The following is a 15,409-nucleotide window of genomic DNA, read 5'->3' on the forward strand; positions in this document are numbered from 1 at the left end:
CTCTCCTCCTGGAGATTCTGAAGTAAAATGCCCTCTTTGTTTAGGTCTGATTGATGCAATTTATCTGGAGACAGGAGATTGGAGGCAATAATCCTGAAGAGAGAGTCCGGAGAGGAAGGAAAATGAAGGGTATAAGGAATGTAATTCGAGGGAAAGGTAGACTAGATCCTAAGCCTGCAAATGTCACAGGCAATGTTTCCTGGCTCCAAAACAGCCCCTGCAGCCAAGATAGTATCTGAGACAGAGTCCAGATGCCCATGGATTGTCCCGACTTGGTTCATGATTAGGAGAAAGCCACAAGCCCCATTCTCTCCTCTCTGCATGCTCCATGGTTTTGTTACCTCTTCATGCCCTTGGTCAGGTCTTTCCCTGGATTGGATACTATTTTCTCTCCCTCCTTTGGGATTCAAGTAGTTACCTCCTTTTTGAAGTCTTCCATGACTGGCCTGCATGCCCTCAAAGCTCAGTTTACTCACTTCTCACCTCAGCTACAGAAGGTCCACACTGCACTGTCTACCCTCATCCCTGCCCTGGGGGAATCCTTGTCATCTGGACTGTGTTTTTCAGAGCTCCAGCTCTATCACCTAGTACAGGGCCAGGCTGCCAGGCACACAGCAGGTGTTCTGAGTAAGTCTGTTGATTGAGCAAAGTCCTGCCTTTGAAACAAGGAAAGAAGGCAGAGTACTCACTCCCCCAGGCCATGCTCAGACTCCAGCAAAGGCAGAGACAGGGCAGAAGACTGGAGGGGCATGACGGAATTCTCCCTGCAGTGAAAGGAAGAAGAGTGCTGGGATAGGGCTTGGAGTCAGTCCTGGGAGCCTCCCTGAAAGAGGAAGTAGGCTTGGACTAGGTGGGAGAAACAGAACGCTGGAAGCTTCTGATGCAATGATGGGGGTGGTAATGAGAAAATATGGAGATTGCTGGGGAAAAAGCCTAGCAAGTGAGCAATGAGGTACAGGCATAGTACAGGGCACAAAAGGAAGGGCAAAGATGTCCTCATGGCATTACAAACAAAAAGGGGGCACTGAGTGTGTCTTTGAGTGTCAAGAAGGCACCAAGAACCAGTAACAGTAGCTAACAAGGATACACACAATTCTGAGACCATATACCTGGTCTTCCATCATTCTTGACACAGAGCAGAGCCTTCATGGGAATTGGGGGCAAAGTTTCAGTTACATTCTTCTGGCCATACCCCATTTCCAGGAAATAAAAGCAGCACCAAACAGAAATGCAGAGAAATACCTGACTGTGGGATGGTGATGTGGAGCCCAGGAGCCAGGTAGGAGGAGAACCAGAAAAGGTCTGGCCACAGACAGAACAGGAAAACAGTGTCAAATAAATGGCCTTGCTCACCTGGCAGCTCCAGTCTAGGGTGAGGGTGAATCTGCATGTGTTTTTAAAAGAATTCCCACTTGCCTTGATCCTATTCCCTTCCTCTCTTCAGATACCATCATAGATGTGGTGAGCTCCTTAGGCCTGGTTGAAGCAATTTATCTGGAGACAGGAGAATGGAGGCAATAATCTTGAAGAGACAGCCTGGAGAAGAAGGAAAATGAAGGGCATAGGGACGAAGCATAACAAACCTGCTATATACAGGTGCAGGAGCACAAAGACTTACACAGACCCAGTGGAAGGCACAAAGGACAATAAGAAATCCAGACTAAAGACAGGTAGAGGGAGAGCAGGAGAATTAAAGAGAAAAATGAGATTGAAGAAATAGCAAGAAAGGAAGAAGAGATTTTGGCTAGAAAGGCCAGGAAAGGAAAAGAAGACCTAAAGAGAAAAGCACCAGGAAAAGCCCCACCTTTGGAGTCAAGGGGACCCAGGCCTGGAGGCAGAAAAGAAGAAGGCTGAGGATGGCTGAGAAATAGAATCACAGGAAAGACAAAAAGCACAGGGCAAGGAGGTATGTATTGAGTGTGTGGGTCTCCCTGGGAGTCAGGCCCCATCTTCTGCTCCTTCTTTTAGAGTTGTCTCAGTTCAGACAGTTACCTTGGGCTGGTAGGGGGCTCTCAGAGGCCAGGTACCCTCCCCCACCCAAACAGTTGCTTCCAGGACAGGAAATTCCTAGGAGGCTCAGCCAGGGTTTTTGAGCAGGTAAAAGGTGAACAGGGTGGGGAGGGCAAGAGGAACACAGAGGAACCCTGGGGAGAAATCAGGAGCAGGCGGTCTTGATGGGGAGCTCTGTGCTTCTTACAGAAACCCCAACTCTCCACCAGCTTCCCCTCAGCCTCTTTCCCATATCTCCTTCCTTTTGGTTAACTCTTCCACCCTCACTACTTCACTCCATAACCCTCACTACTTCACTCCATAACTCAAAACTCCTCTGGCTTTCAACTTGGCATAGTTCTGTCCCCTATTATTTCTCCATATTGTTTCGGCTTCTGGTTATAGCACTTATCTTAGCCTGCCTTGGATTAAAAGTTACTTCTGTGTACATTTCTGTGTCTCCCACTCCCCTGGAAGGTCCTGGAGAACAGGGACACTTTTATTTACCTTTCTTGTCCCTTCAATTCCAGCAATGTTCCTTAATATTATAACGACTCCCAAGTATGAGATGCCAACTATGTGCTAGGCACCATTTTTAACACTGAAATCCACTACCAGTGGTGGTTCATATCTCCATTTTGTAGAAAACGGAAATGGTTCCAGGGTGCTTAAGGTACAGACATTAAGTGGCAGAGATGGAAATAAACTTAGGTTTTTAGCCTGCATAGATTGTCCCTGCTCTTCTCACTGTGCCACACTAAGGAATACCCAAGAATCTTCTGAATGAAATGGACTCATGGCCCCCACCTCAGAGAATTTCTGGTGCCTCTAAACGCTGCACCCATCTACTACTTCTACTCTTCACTTTATACCTCAGGCTCCATCTCAACCCTGTTTACGTCTTGGGAGAATAGTGTTCCTCAGATCTGGGGCTGGCCAGTGCCTTATGCAGGACATGCCCCACATCATGCCACAAACCATGGGAGAAGGCTGGATGTAAATGCCCCTGAATGAAGGGGAACTGGTTCCCAAGGCTGGAAAAACCATAACAGCATCCAGGAGGTTTTGATGATTAGCAAAATGCCAACCTTTAAGTCCCTGAGACTAATTCACTTAATGTACCCAACAACCTAATGAGGCCCATTATTATTTCTAAGAACAACCTAAGGCTCAGATGCAAGGGGCAAAGGGTGGGTGGAGGTGAAAGAGGATATAGGGGAGATAAATGGTAATGGAAAAAATATAATAAAATATTAATAAAATTAAAAATATAAAGGATCTAAGGCTCAGAGAGAGAAGCACCTTTCCTCCAATCATACCAGCTGGTCAGTATTGAAGCCAGTAAGCAAAACAAGTGGCCAGGACATCTGTTCCCTTTGTAATGCCATCGTAAGTCTGGCTATTACTATCTTCCTACCTCTTACCACCTCCTGGGACCTCTTAGCTCAGACTCTGGCCATTATCCAAACCTGTTCCCTGGGCCTTCCTATCTTCCTTTGATACTGTCCTCTTATTCAAGACACTTCTTCTCTAGCATACCATTTCTCCTCCTCAACCCAGATGTTCCTGAGGTAACATGCCCTTTCAGCTTTGTTCTCCAACTCCCTCTTCCATCTTTGGCACAGCACTGGGGTCCAGAGTTAGGCCAGGAGAGGCCAACTGTCCCAGTCTCTGTGTGTGAATGTATCTCCTGTCCCCATTGAGCCTATCCCTGGGGCTGGAACCAGGCTTCCATAGAAAGGCCTGGTGAAGACAGAGGAGTCAAATACCATTTTTGACTGAGAACTATTAAGTGACCTCTAAAACCTACCATAAAGAGGCTGGAAATGCTTATAGAATTTCAGACATGCATTGTTTACTTTTTGTGAGCACACATGAACCATAACACACAAGCACACACTTTGCTGTTGTGTGTGCATATGCGCACATACACACACCCCACTTCAGCATCTTTACATTAAAGTACAGGTTTCTTCACCCCATGGGCATCTGTCTGTGTTCATGTCTTAGTACATATGCCCTGGCAGTGATGTTCCCAGAGCCCTGCCTGCCAGGTCTGTCAGGAATCAGAGACAGAGTGGGGCCAAGCAGATGAGAAGCCAAGGAAGTCAGACTACAGGAGAAGGGGAAGGTGGAGGCCAGGTCCTGTCTCCCAGGATTTATCAAAGGAGCAGTAATGAACCCCCTGGGCTGAAGCAGTCCCCACGCTCTCCACTCCAGATGCTGCTGCTTCAAAGGAAGCCTTTGATACACACCGACAGCTTTCAGATGGAACTAAATCTTCTCACACTACACTATTCCTCCCTCTCTTTGCTCTCACATCTTTGTTCTCCCCACTCCCCCAACGCCTGATTTTTTTCCCCTTCCAACTCTAACCATTCTTTTCCTGTTCTATGAAAACTACAACACCAAGAGAGGCTACTTCCCACTGGATCCCCTCACCAAGAAAAGAGGATTGCAATTCTCTGTGTGGGGCCAGCAAAGAGAAAAGGAAAGAAGAAAGGGAGGTTTGCACTTTTGATAGAGGACAGAAGGTGGAGAGGAAGGGAGGAAGTGAAAAAGAGAGGGAGGGTGTGGAGAGAGTGCTGGCTGGGGCAGGGCACAGTGAAGACAGATAGGAAAGAAATAAAGAAATTCTAGCCCATGGAGGCAGACAGCGAAGGAGGTTTGTAGGCTCACTATGACCCTTAGACTCAGAGGCTCCCAGGAGGGAAGTACCAGGCCTGCCGAGCTGACTGATGATTTTGCTTCATACAGAGCCCAGCCTGAAAATGTCAAAATGTGATGCGACTTCATTGCCCAAGGACAAGTTTCCAAACATTCACAGATTATTATCACCCTCACTCTGTGCTCATCAGCATTTATGTTATCAAAGCACTTTCACTATTTGAAGTAAAGATGACTCAGTGAAAGAGTAGGGGCCTCTAATGCCTTGACTCAACTGACCCATGGTCTTTACCACCTTCCCATTTTTGGTCCTTTCTCATCCCAGAGAGCTGAACTCATTAGTTGAAGAACCTGTTTTTCCTCCGTCCTCTCTTCCTGCTTGGCCAAGCTACGCTAATGTCTATCTCCAAGGTGGGGGTATTGTAGGGACAGCCAAAGGGGAATCTGTCCAGAGACCAGATGGGATTTTACAAGTGGCCACAATCTGGCCTGGTTTTCTTGCATTTGAGTAAGAGGCCTGGCTATAAAGGCTGGCCACAGGGCCTGGCTAGTATTACAGTGACAGGTATATGAGTTTATTGGTTTTGGCCAGTAGGTTAGTCACCAAAAGAGGCAGAAACACAATCCTGAAAGAGGCAAGGGAAACTGGCCTAATACTGCCTGCTGGGGACAGAGTAGTTTAGGCCTAAGTCAGGAAGTGTGGGCTTTTTGGTCCTGGCTCTGCCACCAACCAGCTGTGTGACTTTTAGGAGGTCACTTCACTTCTCTGGGTTTCAGCTTCCTTAAACTCTAGAGCGAGCTAAATTACTTGGCCCCCAAGGGCCTTTCCTGCTCTTCTGGGACCTCAGCCAAATCTTGCTGACATGCCTAAGGACTCAGCCTGTACCCCTTATCCTTTCAAATTGTAAGGAAGAGTTGTTATATCTGAGGCCATCTTGGCATTTCCTCCCAAAAGGGTGTAGGGGTGGTCTGTGGGTTTGTGGCCCTGAGAGTGGTTGAGAGGACCCAGATGATGTGTAATATCTAGCATAGGAAAAGAAAGGCCATTCTTTGTTTTCCCTGTAAGGAACTCTGATGTGGAGTAAAGAACTCCTCCTTTTTCTTGGTTTGTGATGAGAAAAAAGAAGATAGACATGAAGCAATCCTGGGTCTCTGAAGTGACTTGTCAGGCCACACCCACTCACAAGAACCCTAAGCTCACAAACTAAAAGGGACTGTCAGGTGTAGCTGAAAACACTCCACTTCCCTTCCCCTCTCCCCATTTGGAACTCTAGCCCCCTCTTACCCAGCCAGTTCAAGGCACTTGAGCTAGACCTGATCTGGCAAGCCTATGTAAATTGGCTATGGCAGAGGACCCTGAGAATGTTTTATGGGAAGGAAAACAGTATTGTGAGCCCAAGTGGTACTGATATACAGCAGGGATGACAGGAGGGAGCAGAAAGGGGGTGGCAGGAATGATGGATGGCTTTGTTGAAAAACTGAATTTCATTCTGGCTTCAGTGGGCAAGAGAAGTGTGGTGCAGGAGAGTAGGCATGTGGCTAGCAAGGACTTTAGCTCAGACAGGAAACAAAGGATAAGGGGAAAGAGAGCAAAAGACAGAGAGAGGGAAGAAGAGAGAACAAAAGCTAGGACAGTCACAAAGCCAGAGAAGGCTGGAAGAGATGAATGAAATAAGGCATCAGGAGCTGGGTGAAAAGGAAGGAGAGGAAGGAGATGATCTTGCTGCCCCCCCTTCGCCCAACCTAAAGAAGCAAACAGAGGAGATGCCCAAATGCCAGCAGTTCCCAAGTCCATAGAGCGGGAAGCTGAGACAGGATACTGAAAGAGATGGCCCAATGTGCAAAGACAAAATGAGAATACCACAGAGAAAAGGATGGGAAGAGAGAATCACAGACAGAAACTTGAGAGCAAAGTAGGTGAAGACAGTGGCAGGAAGAATGAGAAATAGGCTATAAGAAACTTTTAAGGTAAGGTAGGAAGGAGGAAAGAGCTAAAGTGACACTGGCATAAGAGACAGAGAATGAGAGACGGGAAAGGAAAAGAGAAAAAAATTAAATTAGAAAGAGAATCTGGGTTAGAGCTGGAAAAGACCTTGATCACCAACTCAACACATTCATTTTGAAGAAACTGAGGATCACCTAAGGAGAGAGATATCTGAAGTAGGCATGTCTCCAAATTCCTGGTGGCGTCTGAGTCAGCCTCTCAATTACAAAAGGTTCCCTTCTCCAGGAGCAGGGTATACCCCAAACCCTCCTCATCCTATGTGGATGTTGGGGGTAAGATGAGGGGTAGGTAGGGAATGTACCTGGAAATCCTCCACTAAAAGAAGGGAGGTAAAAGGGGCACTTAAAGAGAAATTATGGAGGAGAGGCCTGGGGAGATAGATACTGGAAAAAAAAAAAAAAGGTAAATAAGACCATCTGGGAGAGAAAAATGAGAAGGGCAGGAGAGAAAAGAAATTGGAGAAGGTTAGGAGGAGTGCAACAGAGGCCTGGAGGCTATTCAGTAAAATGGGAGGGGAGGTCTGGAGCAGATAATCACCCTCAGGCCTCATCTGAAGGTCTGGAGCATTTAAATCAAAGAAAAGGAGTGAAATCCTTAAGAAATGGAAGAGATTTTTGATAGGATTAGCAAAGGAGAGACAGATGGGTTGTATCTGAGGTAATTCCAAAGGCAGCTAAGGCAGGGTTCTCATCTCTCCAGACAAAGACTGTCCCAAGTAGCTCCTACCACTTGCCTCCCTCCCACAGGGGTCCTCAAGGGACTAGCTAATTTTTGCCCCAGGCAGTAGGGTGCCCTCCAAGAGAGAGATCAATGAGTCACCCCTCTTCTTTGCTACCCTGCCCTTCCAGGGCAAACAAAAAAATTGTCCTGAGGCCTAACCCCATTTCCTCCTCCTACATTAACCCATCCTCTCTCTCCTCTCCCAGGCAGATAGGCAAAGGCCTCATACAGAAAAGTTCAAGTTCTGCTCTGAAAGCCACCCTCTGGTTGCTTTAACATTCTTAGTTACCACTGTTAGGAATATGGCTTCAGAGTACAACCTGAGAGTCCCCTCAGTAGGCTTACCTCACAGGAAGAAATGCAGGCTGGTCCCCAGACCCTCTCCAAAAAGGTCTCCTGGAACTTTTAGAAACAGCTCCAGAATAAACAACCTTAACTCTGAGAAATACAGAAAAGTGAGGGGTGGGGCAGAAGTAAGAAGGGCATTTTCTCCTTTACACTGAAACCAAAAGTGTCAGAAGGAAATCAAGGTCTTCTGATACCAGATTGGAACTCTTAATTAAGGACACTTCTCTATTTCTAAGTCAAATGAACTTTATTATTTTCTACACCTCCTCACAATCCCTTCCCCCCAAAAGACCACAGATCCAGGTGTTAGAAATCTCCTTCCAAAGCCAGAAGCCCTTCATCACAGGTAACTGCAGATTCTCTAGCACTTGAAAGATGGCCTATCTGACTCTGTGAGCCAGGTGAGCAACCAATGCAGGAAGGCATGGGGCTCTGAAGGATGTTTTTTAAATAGGCACTGGCTCTCCACTAGTATCCCTGAGAGAGGCTGACTTGGCAGATATGCTACAAGCCTTTAACACAGGTGTATCCCCAAGCCCCATTGCTGAGCCTTCATATACAGGCCCTCAGGACAGACATTAATAACTGTGGCTCCTAAGGTAGCAGATTTTCCTCTTTATTCATATAAGAACTTTGTAATAGTATGTGGCAGTGAGTTCCTATCACTAAAGGTGTTCAAGACAAGGGTGGATGACTATCTGTCAACAACGTTCCAGAGGATTCTGAGAAATATTTAAGATCCTTTTCAATTATGGCACTTTAAAAATTCTATTCACATACTGCATATATCTTCTTCTTACTCTGGATGCACATTTATCAAATAATCAATTTGTAACAGTTCATTTGAGGTGGACTGAAATGATTTGCAATACCAAAGTTTAAAGGAAGGAATTCTGAATAGAGAATCTGCAAGGAAAAGAACAGTTCAAAAACGGTCTAGGATGGAAGTCAAAGATATAAGCAAAACTTTTATCCTATGGCAATTAATCATGAAACTTCAATGAGATAGTGTTGTTTTATTTAGACCGGTAGTTTAGTTTGCAGCTACATTGTATTCTGGCTGCTTTTTCACATGACTAGATTGTAGACTCCTTGAGGCAACAGGTGTATCTTAGTTGTGGATCTTCCAAATTTACTAGTACAAAAGTGCTTTGTGCACAATAGATACTTAATAAATACTTGTCATTTGATTACCTAAATTAATAATTAATGAATAAAGCATATGCACTCAAAATATAACTTAATCCAATATTCATTCATTCATGTAACAAACATTTTCAGTGTCTACTACATACTAAGCACTATCCTGGGATCTGTGATGCAAAGTGAACAAGACAAACCTATTCCTGCCATCACCCAGCTTACAGTCTAGTCAACAAGTATTCAGACAATATAGCATAATGAGTATCATGATGGAGCAGCACAGAAGAAAGCACCTTAGATCAATGACTAAATTGCATTTTTCACATGCCTGGCTTCCATACTGGTCTTCCCTTAGGCTGAGACCCATATCTTGTTGGCCTTTGTTAGCTCTAGGCCCTTTCTACAGTCATACAGGTTGGACATTGGAGGTCTTACTTGGCATACAGTAAATATTCAATAAATATACATTTACTTACTAAACTTGCAGATGAAAAGATTTTCAACAACCACAGAATGGGGGAGAAGGCATTCCAAAGATACAGCATGAACCAAGATACGGAGATATAAAAAAACCAGTGAGCATTTGGAAATGGCTAGAATTCAGGCACACAAAAAAGTTGGAATCAAGTTCCTATCTCTTTAAAAATTAATCGCTTTCTCCTTCTGAGAATTCCTCAGTCTTTGCCCTCCAGAAATTTCTAGGCTGTTGAGAAAACCTGCACATAGCAAAGAAAGAGGTCCAGATGCAGAGATAGAAGTGGAGGCTGTGGCTGATGTGAGTTGCAATGTGCCAGTCTGGTAAGATTCAGGGATGGGCTTAGAATCAGAAAAAATCATGCAGCTGTTTGGAGGTGTGAGGGTGTGTGTGTTACTGGAGCACAAGGGAGTCTCCCTCATTGCCCAAGATGTTGGCAGGGGGAGGTTCTTACACTGAGCATGTGAGAAGATAGAAATATTAATGGCTAGGGCTAGAGCGCAAAAAGCTAGTGAGATAATTGGATAGGAAAAGCCCTTCTCCTCTCTCTTCCAGTACTGGATTGGGGGTGGGACCAGGTGAAGGCAGGAACATGTGCCATAGAAGTCAAAATGGCACAGGGGGAGGTGCTGGACCAAAGAGGCCTGTCTGTCTAGCCTGGGGAAAGAAGGAATTGCCTGGGAGGTGGACCCACCCGAAGTGCGCAAAAGTTTGGTAAGTTGATTGGTCATTTTGAGAAAGCACCTGGCCTATTATCCCACACCCAAGCTAATATAATCCCAGGGGAACAAAGAGGCAGGCTTGTGGCTCCCTAGCTCGTGCTCTGCACTCACATGGTGAACTTGCCCATGGCCTCCAAGTGAAGGCTCTCTCTCTTTCTCTCCCCCTCTTGCCCACTTGGTTATGCACTGGCTGGTGCATTTGTATGCTCTTGTGGCCCTAGCAGCCACATGGCCAATGACCCTGTGAACTCAACACACAGCCTCCACATGCAGGCTCCAGGAGGGAACCTGAAATGAACAGCAGCTGAGAACAAGCTAAGCTACCTGAATGGGAACTATGACTCCTTAGCAGATGCCTGTGAGCTCTAAAGGACTGTATTTTAAAATGGAATAGGAACTCAGGACACTGGCTTTTGTCTTGGTCTTGCTGAGGAGATGGGCTTTAAGGCCGGAGTTGGCCTTTCTCCCAGACCATGCAGCACCTGAATAAAACCTCTTTCTTTTTGCACCAGCATCTGTTTCAAGAGTTTGGCTTTTGTGGTGACAGACAGGTGAATCTCCGTTTTTTATTCGGTTACACGTGTGGTGGTGGGGTTCACATCCTTATTTGAATTCATGTGTCTAGTAAGTTCATGTGTTACTGTATATCTACATACAGGTGTTGATATGTGGTCACCAAAAGAGAGAATGGGGCACTTCTGACTATAACTAGGACATTCTAGGCTCTTCTAATTAATCTCCATTAAAAAGATTCTCTACAAAGGTGCTTCTAAAGACCCCAGGTTAGGGACAACTGAATCAACCCTGTGTAAAGTAAAATCAGCTCTGACCTTGATCCAGGTAACTTTGTTCATTTTACACATGCTAGGGGAATGGAATGTTAATTTGCTTCAGGGAGCAGAGAGAATCTGCAAGTGGAGGCTCTTTAATTAACAACTAAATGTAGGAGGAGGATTTCATTAGGCAGTGGCTAACATAGGAGAGGGAGAACCCAGGGGTTGTCCTTCAGGGTTGATGACACAGGATCTGGAGGCTAGGGCTAGGAACTCTGGTCTTTCTGTCTGCCCCTGATATTTCCTGTTCTGCCAGAGGGGTTGTAAAGAAGGTATTGATTTTCCTCTACAGTCCCATTCAAATCAGCTACTCTGACCAGTGCCCTCATCAGCTTCTCATACATGCCCTTTTCAAGTTTTCTACTCACAAAAAATTTCACTGATCTGGGGAGCCCAACTTTGCTCACTTGTCGCTTTGTTTTGTGTCCTGTTTCAGCCTCGGGACTGCCCAGAGGCCAGAAGAGAAGCCAGAAGCACTTCATGGATGAAGGTGCTCACTAAAGCTTCACAAAAGACTGCATGAAGAGGTGCTTGATGGGGTCCATGGCAAAAAGGCAACAGACATGTAGGGATAGAAGAAATCTTGGAGAAAGCAGCCTCCCTCTTCTCTCATATCCTCTCTGCTTCTCTAATTCTCTACTTGCCTTTTCAGTCTTGCTGTGTTACCCTACCCTGTCCCCAGTGAAATGGGGAGGGGTTTCTCATTCATTCACCTCCGTGGTCTCCTCAATAACCTAATGATTTCTCATTTAGCTGCCCAGCCCTTGATGGCAAGAGGCTCCCTTTGATTGCTTGTGACACCAATATCACAACAAATTTAGCACCTTGTTTCCTGGAGGAGCCAATATTTCTCCTCAATTATCTCCCTGCAAGGGGCCAGGGTGCCATACATTCCAACTAGCAGCTTATGCCTTCCCTGATGTCAGAGTCAATTAAGCTCACAGTCCTCAGAAGGATGGATGGAATGGGGTGGGAGGAAGGTCTTGTGGGAGCACATGAGGGCTACAAGAGCAAGCAAAAGGCATAGGAAGGGGCAGAGGAACAGGGAGGATTGTGAGGAAAAGACAGAAGCTTCTGGACACCTGGCCCTCAACAAGTTTATATGTAGATTCTCAGAAATTGAAGGCGGTGATGGGAGAAGTTTGACCTTTGCTGAGATTCTGGAACTTCCTTCCCAAGCCACTCCTGATATCCTAGCTTTTCATTCAGCCACCCCCTAAACAATGGGCATGGACCTAATAGAGGGCAAAGGGGATGATCCTTGAATCATGCTATTTCACCCTAAAATGAAAAGGGAAAGAAGAGACACTTCCCTACTCTAGGTTCCTACTCTAGTATTCCTCCCATACCCTATATCTTTTCTGAATAAAATCACCTGCTACTGGCTGGGAGGCCAGAAGAGGCAGGTATCCTGAGGGGGATCTGCCTCACATGACTGATGAGTGAAGGTGAAAAGAAATTTATCGAGCCCAAGAGACTATGAGTTGGAGGGATGGGGCTGGAGGTTCTCTGAAGGGAGATGATGGTGGAGGAAAGGCAGACTAACACAAGAGCCAAAGGAAACTTCCATGGGACCCTAGAAAATGAATCAAAGGAGGTGAGAAGGAGTGATAAGAAAATACTGCTTTAGGGCAAGAAGGAAAACAAATGGAGCACAGAGAACCCTGAGAACACTGGAGACAGAAGCACCCCCAAAGTGTAAAAGATGGAACTATGAAAGCCTGGGGCTTGGAGGGATAGTAGTGCTCGGGAAGGAGGGTAAGGTGTGTGCATATTGTTTATCTGTAGTGACTATGGACAGAGATGGAGAAGGAGGGACAAGGCTCAGAGTCTCCTAGAACAAGTGAGAGAGGGCAGGATTCATTAGGCCCCACCTCTTGGAATGCACAATGCAGGACTCCAGCCAGGAAACGGGGAAGGAGGAATGGAGGAGGGAAACGGAAGGGACTGATCACTAAGAGGAATGGCAGGTGGTTGCTGTCATTAAATGGATTCCAGGAAGTCCAGGAAGCCTTAGGCAGCAGAGACAAGCTTGGGGGAGCAGTGAGAGGAGAGAATTATGGAGCAGAGCCTTGAAAAAAGGAACTTACACAGAAGCCTTACACCGACCTATATGGGTCCTACATAATCTGATCCTCATTCCTACTTCAACAATAACCTGAACCCAACCCCAACTCCATACCTAATCCTAACAATCATTCTAACCCCAAATCCTAGTGAGAAAATGTGTTGCTTCACATCTCAAATTCTCTCATTGCCTGGTCAGCAGAAGTGATAATAGGTGTTGATTGAAAAATAAGTACATGAACCAAACCTTCACCCCTATCCTTAAAAGTCACCCTTGCTTCAAGCCTATCCCATACTGGCCACTGATCAATCTCAAGATCAAGCTTTTACTATTTTCCCACCCCAATCCTAAAGGCTACTGTCCTCAATGACAATTTTACTTCACTCACTCAAATCTCAGTTTTTTTCTGTTCCCACACCCCTGGATAGATGGTTATAATTAATCTGGGCAAGCAAAGGTAGAGATAAATAAAATATTACCTGTTCAACCTGGAGGTCAAATCAAGGTGGGAATGGAGGCCCCTGAATTCCCAGGCTAGTTATAGGTGGTGGTTCCTGTCTCTAACCCAGATACCCAGAGCTTCTGCTTCAGGAGCAGGGTTCTAGGAAGTGGGGCTGATAAAGACTATAAACTTCAGGACAAAAAGAATGTGAGACTTGAGACACCAGGATGAGCAAGTTAGATTTGAAGAGGCATATTTGAGCAGAGAGAAATGCAACAAAAAGGAAGCGAACACAGTCCATATCAGAAGCCAGAGCCTGAACTTCTTCCACCCACAGCTGGGATCCCTCGCTCAGACACAGGGCACAGAAACTGTTCATAGGGCGCCTGTGGGAAGCCTGCATTGGGGAGGATGCTGTGAAGGTGCTGAGTTGCTCTAGAGACTCTGCTTATTTGCCACAGTACCTTTCCCTCTGGACCCTGTCCCTCCCTGGAAATTCCAAGGAGCAAAGCTCTCCGCATATCTCAGGACTTGTCACTGTGGCACCAGAGAAGCTGAGTATTATGTTCTCTTTTTGCTACAGCTGAATCTGATTTTTGGGACATGTGATGTATGAGCTGGGTTTGGGCCCCAGCTCGGGGAGTGGAATGATGGAGTACGTCTGTTACTCTTTTCCCATGTGATGAACCATCAGGTCCCAGATGTCTTCTAGAATGTGCACAGTTCACACATGTCTCCCTAACCAAGATCCATGGGAGACTGTAAAGCTCTCTGCAACCACTTTTTGATATAAAGAACTTTGAGCACCAAAGCACCTGCACAAGCTCCCTAAATTCTGCCAAAATCAGTATCAGGAATGCAGGTGTGAGAACTGCCAGCCCTGGGTTAGACCCATTGCCTCTGGTCAGCTGTCACATCTGAAGGGGCCACTTTGAGGAAAAGGGGTGGAAAGTCTGCCTCTGCTTGGTGAGGGGCTTCCAGGCATTTTTCAGTGACAGACATGAACCTTGAATGCCTTGGGCAGGGCAGGGAGGAAAGAGGACGAAAGGCAGTACAGAATAATAATGAAGGATTTTTAATAACTCATCAGCTATGGTGTCAGCTGAATGGCAGCAGCAGCACAACCTACTGGGAAAAGTTTGCGAGGAATTGTCTTCCTAGGAGTGAGAGGTGTCAGAAGGGCTGAGGGCAAGTGGAAGCATTCTTCTCACCCCAGCACTAAAAAGCTGTGAGTTAGCATCTAGCTGGTAGTGTAGAAGGAAGTGAAAACAAAATTATAGAGCCTTCAGCTTGGCCCTCTGGGGGCTTCCACTCTAGGCCAGACTCACAGGCCATAGACACGGCTGAAGAAAGAGCAATCTAAGAAGGCATTACAGGATACAGGCAAGCCACCCTCCAGGTAAACACCCTCCAACCTGCTCTATGAAATCAATCTGTTGGAAGACAATTACATGCTTATCAAAGGGCTTCTTTTCTTTTGAAGTAGGAGTGTCATCAAAGAATGTTACAGGGAGTCAGGTGATCACATTTTCAATGGCCTGATTTTGCAGATGGACACTGAAGTACAAAGATGCTACAAAGACAGCTGGTGACAGAGTAGGACTCCTAGAAACTAGAATTCCAGGTCTCCTAAAAGTTAATATATTATAAAAACATACTTTCCAAGGGTCCGACTGCTACAAAGAGGCCACTATCCTAGTTCTCCAGTGTGTCAGCATAAACTGCCCTTTGTGGGGGAACAATGGGAAAACTCAAGATAACTCACCATAACCACTATACATCTTTTCTTTTCCTCATTATCACTCTAGAATGGCTTTCTGGAAGCAGTCGCTTTAGATGTTGGCTGGGAAATGGAGACATTTCCTAAGCCTTTGGAATGATAAGTGGTGAATGACTCAGTGGCATGAATACAGGGGAATATTGTAGGTCTGTGAAAAGCCCTGGAAAGGAATGAAAAAAAATGGGGCTACTTCTCATACACATCTGTGAAAGACTCA

General features: G+C 45.8%; 1 protein-coding gene across 1 annotated transcript in view; it reads right to left on the reverse strand.

Moving 5' to 3' along the window:
* Positions 1–15,409, reverse strand: part of KIRREL1 (kirre like nephrin family adhesion molecule 1) — a 79,447-nt gene that overhangs the window by 20,021 nt on the left and 44,017 nt on the right. The gene's annotated exons all lie outside the window — the stretch shown is intronic.

The sequence above is a fragment of the Pteronotus mesoamericanus genome, unplaced genomic scaffold (assembly GCF_021234165.1).
Source record: "Pteronotus mesoamericanus isolate MK-2021 breed Mesoamerican mustached bat unplaced genomic scaffold, CSHL_Meso_final scaffold_705, whole genome shotgun sequence".
Lineage (NCBI taxonomy): Eukaryota > Metazoa > Chordata > Mammalia > Chiroptera > Mormoopidae > Pteronotus > Pteronotus mesoamericanus.